This window comes from Rhagoletis pomonella, unplaced genomic scaffold (genome assembly GCF_013731165.1).
Source record: "Rhagoletis pomonella isolate Grant_MI unplaced genomic scaffold, Rhpom_1.0 Rhpom_scaffold_00002, whole genome shotgun sequence".
In the NCBI taxonomy this organism is placed as follows: domain Eukaryota; kingdom Metazoa; phylum Arthropoda; class Insecta; order Diptera; family Tephritidae; genus Rhagoletis; species Rhagoletis pomonella.
In genome coordinates, this window is record NW_023458556.1 from 19,309,613 (window position 1) to 19,320,069 (window position 10,457).

At 34.3% G+C, this 10,457-nt stretch overlaps 1 protein-coding gene across 1 annotated transcript in view; it reads left to right on the top strand.

Moving 5' to 3' along the window:
• Positions 1 to 2,358: 2,358 nt before the first annotated feature.
• LOC118733229 (cystathionine beta-synthase-like protein) overlaps positions 2,359 to 10,457 on the top strand; it is a 24,243-nt gene continuing 16,144 nt past the window's right edge. Inside the window, exon 1 of the mRNA XM_036462552.1 lies at positions 2,359 to 2,508. The gene's annotated coding sequence lies outside the window, so the exon portion shown is untranslated. The remainder of the gene's footprint in view (positions 2,509 to 10,457) is intronic.

Genomic DNA, 10,457 nt, shown 5'->3' on the forward strand with positions numbered 1-10,457 from the left:
CCGAGTTGCACAAAGAACACCAGTCGATTTTATTCTGTGCCAACTAACCACTTGGTAATTTTCGTACTAAATTTAGTGCGTATTCGAAACGTGAAAAATGTTTGAGTTTGGTAATTTTTATTTTAGTTTGAAGACACCAAATTCGTAAATCTTAAAAAAATGAAATCAAAATTTATAGCAATCGTAAGTGAATATGTGGCAGCACCTTTAATCATGCCAGAAAAATTCGACCATCGAGCTAGAAACATTATTTGTTATTAATTTGTTTCGGCATCCTTACAATAAAATTGTTTATGCATATAAAGTCCACCAAATACACCAATAAAAATTTGGTGCTTTTTTCAAGATATAACCCCATTTTTCTTGGGTTTTAGGGCTTTTCCAAATTCAGAACATGGCAACACCTGCTTTTGTTCAATTCTTCCTCTTCTTCTTGTTGAGTTCGTCTTTGCTCTCTTATTTTGGTATTTGATGACATCACGCCCGGTTGCTCTCAGCTTAATTGGAGTAGTAAAGTTGAACAACTTCGTTGTTTTTCAACCGCGAAATTTCTATTAATACCGGCGGTTTATTTTCTCCGCTATTGGAGGTTAAGTATGATCTGGACATCGGTTAATAGATGGCCGCGGTTCGTCTTACAGGTATTGAAACTTACCGCAATTACTTAACTTGCTGGTAAAATTATCGCGCGCTTTTCCCACCGGTTAGAATTTCAAGTTCTTTGCACTCACGTATTACTCAAAATATATTTCGCTTCCCTTTTCAGCTACATACGCCGGTCCTACATAGTTCGAGCTGCCCCGGCATTTTCCCCTGCAGTGGCGTGACATTCCTTGTCGTACCAGTTGTTCTTTCGAGCTAGCTTACAGCTGCCTACTTCTTCGGCGACGGTACTTAATGAGCGAGAAATGTGGTTCCAATTCTCGCGTTCGGTCGGTTTCTTGAAGAGTGCTCTTACAGATCTTGGCTGCAAAAATATATTGGTTTGGATCGGTGTTTGGCCCTCGAAGTCCGTTATCGGACGCCTCGTCGTGGAGCCTGAATTATTCAACGGTGGTGGAGGTATTTGGTCTCCTCGCCCTTCCCTTCTGTGGGGGTGTGGGCGCAAATAATCGGAATGTTGAAGAATTTCGCTTTGATAAGGATTTTGGCGACAAACTGGTTTACCGGGAAAACAGATAGTACTTGGCGACGGAGTCTCTCTGCCATCACATATCCGCCATTGAATTTTCGCTACTTTGTGAATAAAACCTCACCGTAAACACATACAAAGTAAACAACTTAAAGCAATTTTGATGCAGTGTGAAAATATGTTTTGTACAGTATTTCCTAGTGGGTTGTATTTTCATTATTGGTCGTCAACTGTGGGCTCTCTTATACTCTATAGAAACAAATGTACGTACACATAACTAAATGTATCTATAATATAGATTCTATATACACAAATATTTTCTCTCCATCAGCGTTGCCGTTTTGCTTAAATTTAAGCAAAATTTATTAATTTTTTTCCTGCCTGCTATGTTAAAATGTTAAATTTTTCTTCGTTTTGCTAAAGAATAATTTTCCTCAAAAATTCATTTCTGACTATGAGTCAATTTTCTGTAAATTTTTCTATTATATTTTAGGATCCCGTATAAAGTTCCAGGAAATGTTGCTCTACGCAGCTTCCGATCCGCGGTCGTCGCACTTTCAAACCTCCAAGTGTTCTGCCATGAAATCGTTTCTCATAAAAACTATTTGCATTTCGGAGGCGACCTTAGATCCTTTCATTTGCTTGACAAGATCAACATGCACATTATGGATAACATGATACCAAACTCGTTTTATACAAGCATAAAAAAAATAGCGAATGGGCAGCTACCTATTTTATGGAGTATATGTTGAAAGCCTGAAAGAATATAGTAGGTAATAGTTTTCAAATTAAGCAACTGTTAGACTATAAAATCCTCGCTTTTAACGACAAAACTGAGCCTTAGATTGCCTTTACTTACTTACTTGCCAAGCTTGGTAAGAAAAGCCCAAATTAATTAAATAAGTTGCTTAATTTTTACGGGATTTAGTAAATTTTTTTTTAACGATTTTGGTAAATTTTATTTACCGGCCGCGGCAACACTGGTTTCCATAACAATTGCTCTCTTTTAGCTAAATATGTCTGTGTAGTATTCGCATATGTGTGTACATATGTATGTATGTAGGTTGTTAGTTACATTCTCCAAAACACAAGCTTGATTCCTGTTGCCTTTTCAGAACCCGTCTTACTTTGCCTCTGCAGTGTCGGGGAAAACTTACTCGACTAGTCAGTCAATACGACACCGCCTGAGGAGAGCATATATAATACGAATATGAATGTGTATATGTGTGTTTATACTTAAACCGTATATTAGAATAAGTAGATTTCCTATTTATTGTACATCAAAGTGTTTGCCAGTCGCTTTCGAAGGCAGCGCTGAGTTGGACGTCTGCTCTCCAAGTGAATTTTTGACCGGTCACATTTTGTTGTTTTAACAGGTTAGTGTGAGAAAGTGTGCTAATTTGTTAAAAATGTATATATGTATATAGTATGTACATACATATATGTAGATATGTTTTTCTAAATGATACTAATATGTTTTTCTGAAATACTAACTCACTTTTGGGTTTTTGGTGAAGCTGTGCTTTTGTGAATATTCGCAAATATATATCCAAGAAAACTTCTTCGAAAAATCTGGTGGTATGTTGTTGGAAAATATTTACTTATAGGAATGTGTCTGCATATATCCATACATATGTATGTATGCACGAATAACTACACAGTACGGTAAAAAAAAAAAAGAATTTTATTGAAAACATGTTTCCCTTTGTGGCAAAGTTTTCATGCATGATCACGAAAATAATTATTTTAGTAAAAGGTAGTACGGATTTTGTTTAAAATCATAAAATATGTATAAAGAAACTAAGTGCAGATATTCAACTTTTTTTTTTACTTGTCTTATTCGCTGCTAACCAACCAACAATCCCCTCAAAGTTCGACGCATTTAATAGTGCAACGTGGCCGGTTTATTGAACTATGCATCCGTGCTTATTTATGGACTCCCAATTCCTGGCATGTCTTCGAGTACAACGTGTGTCTTCTTTTATGTATGCATGTATGTATATCATTTTTACTTAAGTATGTACACAAGTGAACATTGTGCATATATTTATATTTAAACACGTGCGTCAAGTGGTCGGTCCGTATACGTACCTACTCGAATTTGCGCGTGTACAACAGGCAAAAATACACAGGAATACCCAGTCAGAGTTTTTCGAAATGTTTGTAGATGCATACATACATACTTATCGCAGTGCTCCTTTTCCAGTCAGAAGTATGTTTGTTGTTTTCGAAAACAGGAAGTTTTTAAAAACATTTCGTTACCTTTCATAATTATTTCAAAATTTGGTATTTTTTTTATTATTTTAACAGTTGGCAGATCGATTCAAAAAAACTGCACAGACTTTTCTAAAAAAAAAATACAAAATTTGGAAAAATATGTCGTTCCTTTGTTACGTACATATATTGCAATACATATTTTAAACAACTTTTTAATTAAATTTGACATTTGTAACTTATTTAACATTAGGAAGTTCCAGAAGTTAACTGGTATTTTTTTAGATATTCGATAACCTCTCCATACAGGATGAAAGAAAGCCTAATAGCATATGCTTCGAATCCACCATTTTGTGTTGTATGAATTTTTGCCAGAACTTTTCTTTTGTCATATAATGGAGTTCTGACAAAGAAAAAGAAATTAAAGACTTTTTTTTCAAAAGTTCAAAATATCACAATTTCCCGGATTTTGAAAGCTTATTTATTGAAACAATTATAGTTACAACAAGAAGGAAAGTCTAAGTTCAGGCGGAGCCGAACATTGAATACCCGGCGCAAGTATTGAATATATGTTTTTCACCTTTCCGAAAGCTACCGCTACATGGTAAGCCGAGGTAGATCAATTTTGAGTAAATTGGCGTGCTTAAATTTCGAAATATGGAAGTCTCCGATTTCATTAATTTTCAACGCTTTTCTTCTATGTGGAAAGCTCAATAACCATACCGAGTTTGGTAAAAATTGAAAGAACGGTAACCGAGATACATATATGTGATCATAAGTGGGCGGTGCCACGCTGGCTGTTACAAACAGCCGTTATGTGAATAAAGTTAATATACATAGTTAATACAAGTTAATATATATAAAAATAACATATGATACTTACAACCGCATTTCAAAGATACCAAAAAATCAATTACTTTGTAAGTAGATATTTATGTATATAACCCGTGATAAAAGACTTCAAATCACGCAACAGGTTTTACTAAAATCAACAAAATCGAAAAGGGAACTATTCGTAGTTAAAAGTGAAACATTATCAAGTACCTCCCCATAGACAGACAGCTAAGTGATAATGAATGGAATACTATTTTCGGGAAGTAACATACATAAATTCCATTTAAAGATTTTATTAATTGTGCATCATGCGGCAGAAAAATTATGGGGTTCGAACAGCATGCTCCAAAAACAAACACATATGATTATAGTTGGTATGCATGTACATTAGGGTGGTCCAAGAACAGTAAAGTAGGAATTTTTCACCCCCTAGAATTGTTCTATATCGAAAAAAAAGTATACCCCAATTTTTTGTTTTGAAATCAAAAGATATTTAGAGGTCGCCCAAAGCGCTCAAAGTTTTCCATGTATTTTTATATGGCAAAAATGAACTTTTTTCGCAGAGATGGTATAGAATTCTTGAAAGTCAATAATTTTCGATCTGGCTATCTTCAGGAGACTTTTAATAATAACACCCACTTGTTTATTTAGCCATTTTTGAATACTAACGATTTTTTATTGGTCGCCCCATTGCCTTTTTCGGGGTTTTTGTAGGTTTTTGGCGGACCTATAAATTATAGTTGCGATGAAAAAATTGTCAAATAAACGATTGGGTATTATTATTGAGAATCTCCTGCAGATAAAAAAGTTTTCTGGTAGAAAAACATTGATTTTTAAATATTCTATACCATTTCTACGAAAAGTTATTTTTCACCCATATAAAATACATGGACAACTTTGAGCGACCTCTAAATATTTTTTGATTTCAAAATAAAAACTAAGGGTATATTTTTTCAATATACAAAAATGCTAGGGGGAGAGAGCATAAAAATTCCGCCTTAATTTTTTAACATGCATTTTTTTGGACCACCCTAATGTACATATGTGCATATAAGCCCAGGGTCCGTCCAGATACGTTAATGAATCAAACTAAGTTCGGTGCTGCATTTTGAGATTGCAGCACTCGATAATGAGTGCCGTTGAATCAATTTTCTTATGTTTAATAGAATTGCGAGTATGTACATATGTACTAGTATGTATATGTATATGTATATTGTACATACTTGTTGATAGTTTTTTGCGTATGCTTCTACGATTTCTTTAATTACGTGTCAAAATTTGTGTACATATATACACTTGTGGTCAGCTGATTAAGTTAAGTGACATATAAAACATTTTAACCTCTTCCAACTTTTCTGCCTCCTTTAAGAAGTAGCTCTCAGCACATAAGTATGTACATATGATCCGAAACGGTGCCTTTATATTCGCTTTTTTTCTTAATATAGGATTAGGCCAGACACATGGGTGAAAATTTTCATGGTTGCTCTGTACGTATGTATGCAAGTGCTGGTCTGATTGATTTTGATCGATCGATCGTGATCCAAGAAACGCTTTGAAGCAGGAACCGTAATGGTTATGATCTTTAAAATAAAATTCGTAATTTAATTATATGATTATTTATTTTTCGATCAAGAATAATATTTTTTGTTTATTTTTATTTTTTAGATCAATTTTTTACAGATTGCTAATAGATAACGCGGATTTACTAAATAATAAATACATATCATGGGAATTTCATAAGTGCTTGAAGTCGTCAAAGATCAAAAACAAGTGACAACATTTTGGCTGATAAGAAATTATTTAAAACAAAAAGTGTTACTAATTAGACATATTTATAATTTGATTTAGCGATTCTTAATTATTTTATATACCTACTGACGGAGGAATAACATCACATTTGAAACCATCTGTATCTACATACATACATATCTACATACATATGTACGTACATTAGACTGCATCACAAAAAAAGTTGCGGCTTTTCCGCCGGGATTGCAAAATGTATAATATTTGCAGACGTTCACCAAAATATTTCGGAAAAATATTAAGATTTACTTGAGCTGACCCGATTTGAAAATGCCTGCATAAATAATAAAAAAAAAATTTCAACGGAAGCCCGATAATGAAATTTTTGATGTTGTTTTTTTTTACATTTTACAAAGATTGGTTTAAGAAAAACTTGAATAACTGTGCCAAAACTATTCCGATTTAGACGTGTGAGTTATCAGTGGAAAAGTGTTTTCTCACTCTGTTCGTTTCTTGGCAAACAAACTCTTTCACGCCCCATTTTTATTTTCAAATGTCAACACATCTTAATTCAACTTGGAATGACGCTCGTTAATCCTACATTTATTTTGCAAAGAAATAAAAAGAGTGAGAAAATACCTTTCCAATTATACCTCATAAGTCTAAGTTTTTCTTAAACCAATTTTTGAAAAAAAGTTCAAAACCAGCATACAGAATCTCATTATTATGATTTCGTAGAAAATTTTTTGTCATCTGAGGGATTTTTTTCAAAAAATACTTTAAAACTATTTTTATGCATGAAAAACTCAATTTTTGGGGGTACATATTTGGAAATCGGTCCAGCTCACGTAAATCCTAATATTTTTCTGAAATATTTTAGTGTAAGTCTTAAAATATAATGGATTTTGTACTTAAAATGGAAACACAGTAACAATTTTTTGTTTGTATGTCGAGTGATGCAGTCTAATGTACGTAAATATTTGTTCGTTTTTTTTTTTTTGTTACTTTTTAATAGGGTACTTTACCATGCGCTAAAAATTTGTTTCAATAAAAATAAAAACAATATTTCATACTGAAACATTTTTGCTAACAAATTATTTGGCCGGGGTTCTTCCCCAATTTCACATGTCGCTAGCTTATAATGAAAAGTGGCTAAGCGTGTTTAAAGCGAACCAAAGCTTCTTACGAATAAGAAGGATTCGATTTTCATTTAAAGATTTCGTTTTATTTTGGCCTTGTCCGAATTTTTCGGTGCCGATTTTGACCTTAGCACATTTTCTTACCTTAATCCTTTTCGATTTTTAGTTTATTATGCGTCCTATATCAAAATATGAGTTCTCTTATAAAGTGGATTGAGCAATTTTTGACTCCAAGCCAGCGATACACTTGATATCGTCACAGAAATGAAGTAGCCTAAGTAGATTAACACTGCCTCCTAAGAAGTTGGGTGGGTTTTTTGGCAAAAATACACTCACTTTTCTACTATTTTTGGATAGATAGGGATCGAACCCATTAACTGATAGTACAAACCATCGGCAGTTAAGCGAAATCTGATCGTAAAATATATTTCAATTGCCTTAATTGTCACAAGAGAGATGCAGTTAAAAGAAAATTGGTTTATATGCAGTTGCCGATCGGAAATAAATCTCGATTGTTTGATGCAATATGTGTTCGTGCATTAGGGTGGTCCAAAAACAGTAAAGTCGGAATTGTAATGCTCTCACCCCCTAGGATTGTTCTATATGGAAAAAAGAGGGAGACTTTCAATAATAATATCCAATTGTTTATTTAACCATTTTTTAATACTAACGATTTTTTATTGTTCGCCCCATTGCAGTTTTCAGGGTTTTTGGCGGACCTATAAATTATAGTTTCCATGAAAAAATGGTTAAATAAACAATTGGGTATTATTATTAGGAATCTCCTACAGATAAGCAGAGTTGTATGGAAGAGAAATATTGATTTTTAACTGTTCTATACCATTTCTACGAAAAGTTGTTTTTTCCCCATATAAAATACATGGAAAACTTTGGGCGCTTTGAGCGACCTCTAAATATTTTTTGATTTCAAAATAAAAAAATACGGGTATACTTTTTTTCGGTATAGAACAATCCTAGGGGTTGAGAGCATAAAAATTGCGACTTTACTTTTTGACATGTATTTTTGGACCCCCCTAATGTGCATACATAGTATGTCTACAGAGTAAAGAATATTCCGACGAATTGATAACCTCCTCCTTTTTTTGAAGTCGGTTAAAAAGAAGTATTAGTCAGGTCTACCTCTGGCAATTTGCTAGTGATGTAGTGGTTCTGATATGTTTGTCTGTACAAACATACATAGATATGTATGCATGTACATACGAGTATATGCAATATGCAAGCACATTTAGTACATACATATGTACATATGTGTTTTTGTATCAATGATTGATTGCTTTGAACGCAAAAACATGGTATGCTTGTTGTTATTTTGGTGTTACAAATATAGATAAACATGAAAATGATATCAACGGCTTAAATGTAATTAAGTTTTCCACTACGGTAAATGTCAATTTGTAGCTTTTCGAATAATTAGTGGAATTTTTATAACAAAACTTCAGTCTGCTCTTATTAAAAAATTCTCTTATTACTTTTATACTATTTTATTTTTAATTTTTCTTTTCATTGCACGTTCACAACCATCGGCGTAGCCAGAATGAAATTTAGGGGGGGAAGGGGGGAGCTCGACCCTATTAAGCTGGCATTTCAGGGTACTATTTTATATATATATAAGGAAAATTTGAAAGTTAGGGGGGGGGGGCGAGGGCGGCTCGAGCACCCCCTGCCCCTATCGGCTACGCCCATATTCACAACTATCATGTTTCTTTTGCTAAGTCATTATGACTTCCAATTATCGAGCTAGCATAATACTTATTCTATCACAATTTGCAGATCATTAGATGTTCTATGAGTTGAAATTAAAAATGAAATTTCCGCTGATAAAAAGGTACGCAGATAACTTAGCGGTGTTTCGTTTTTCAAACGCTTATAAATACTTTACACCTTACAAAAAAAAAAACAACTTTCCGACTGCTTAATATGCGGACGGAGCTTAAGAACTTTCATTGGTTACTAGACAGAATGTTGCAAGTTAAGGTGTTCTGGTAAGATGAGAACCTATGAAGAGACGGATGTCAGGCCTTGTGGTCAGGGGGTAGCTAGTCGAAAAATTGCTGTCGAGAGGTAATCCCAAAAAAACAAAGCCCATTTTTCTAGGCGGTGCAAAGTGCTTACCAAACTGTGCATTTGTAAGCGGGGTCGTATGCTATACAGCCTTAATGCGATCTTACATCTGCATCTACCTGAGTTTGGTTTAAAAACTCGATATGGACTGTCATTGTATCAGTACGGCTGAAAGAAGTCGGCTCACGGATTGATGGAAGCTCAGGCCAAAACTCACCATATGCCTTATGTCATTAACCTCTATGCTATTCAGATGTCTGCATACATAAAGGAACAAACGTAGGGACAGCTAAACTGTGGCTATAGGCATCTTTTCGGCTACCTGTCCACTACTACGTTTGTATGTATTTATGTATATCAAGCGAAAGTTTTGATCATCTAGGAAACATGAAGGAGCCTCGCTCAAGGATCTACAGAGTTCAAACAATGCTCAATATTATCTTAAAATCAGACGGCCCTGAGCCGTTTAGACTCACGCCTAGGCAATGCAAAGTCACTTACTGAATTTCGTATATTGGTGAATGAGATGGTCCGGCTTTATAAAATTCAAATTATATAAGTACCAGGACACCGGTATATTGAGGGTAATTTCCCTCTCATGACCACCCTCAAGCAGTTTGTAAGACCTCAAACAACTCAAGTGGGCAATAAAATCTGACCTTTCTAACAACTCATATAGATGGCTTTAAGTATAAATACTATAGAAAGTCTTACGAGCCACTGTCTAATTGGCTTAAACGCCATAAGTCTAAGTTTGGACGCACAGAACGGCTGTCATAGTTGTAGGAACATAGAGGAAAAATAAAATTTAAAAAATCTTGTACATCACTAACCAGTTTTAAGTAGAATAAGATTACGCCCGATTGAAAAACCTTCCTTACAGTAACTTCACAGATAGAAATAGGAGCATTAACAAAATCAGCAGTGTAGTTTGTACTCTAGTGAGCTCAGAAAGGCGGAGTATCCCTGAGCTCAGTTGGGGTCTCAGCGACCCGGTTTTATATGATCCTACCACGTCTAGATCAAGGACAAGCAACAAAGGTCAAATACCCAAAGTCGGATAAGATAACTTTTTGCAAAATAAACGGCTTACAGAGGTCATTTTACCTAAACGATCAAATCGTATCGGAACATTTAGTTAATTAGAGCATAAGCTCCTGCCAATTAGGAATCGTTATGTGTTAGTCAAAGAAAGTATTGGCATATAGTTGTAAGTTATTTATTTATTGTTGCTTTAAATATGAGTCCAATTTAATTAATTTGTATCCATTTTATTTCCACAGCTAATTTGCAATGCCTGCCAATAAACC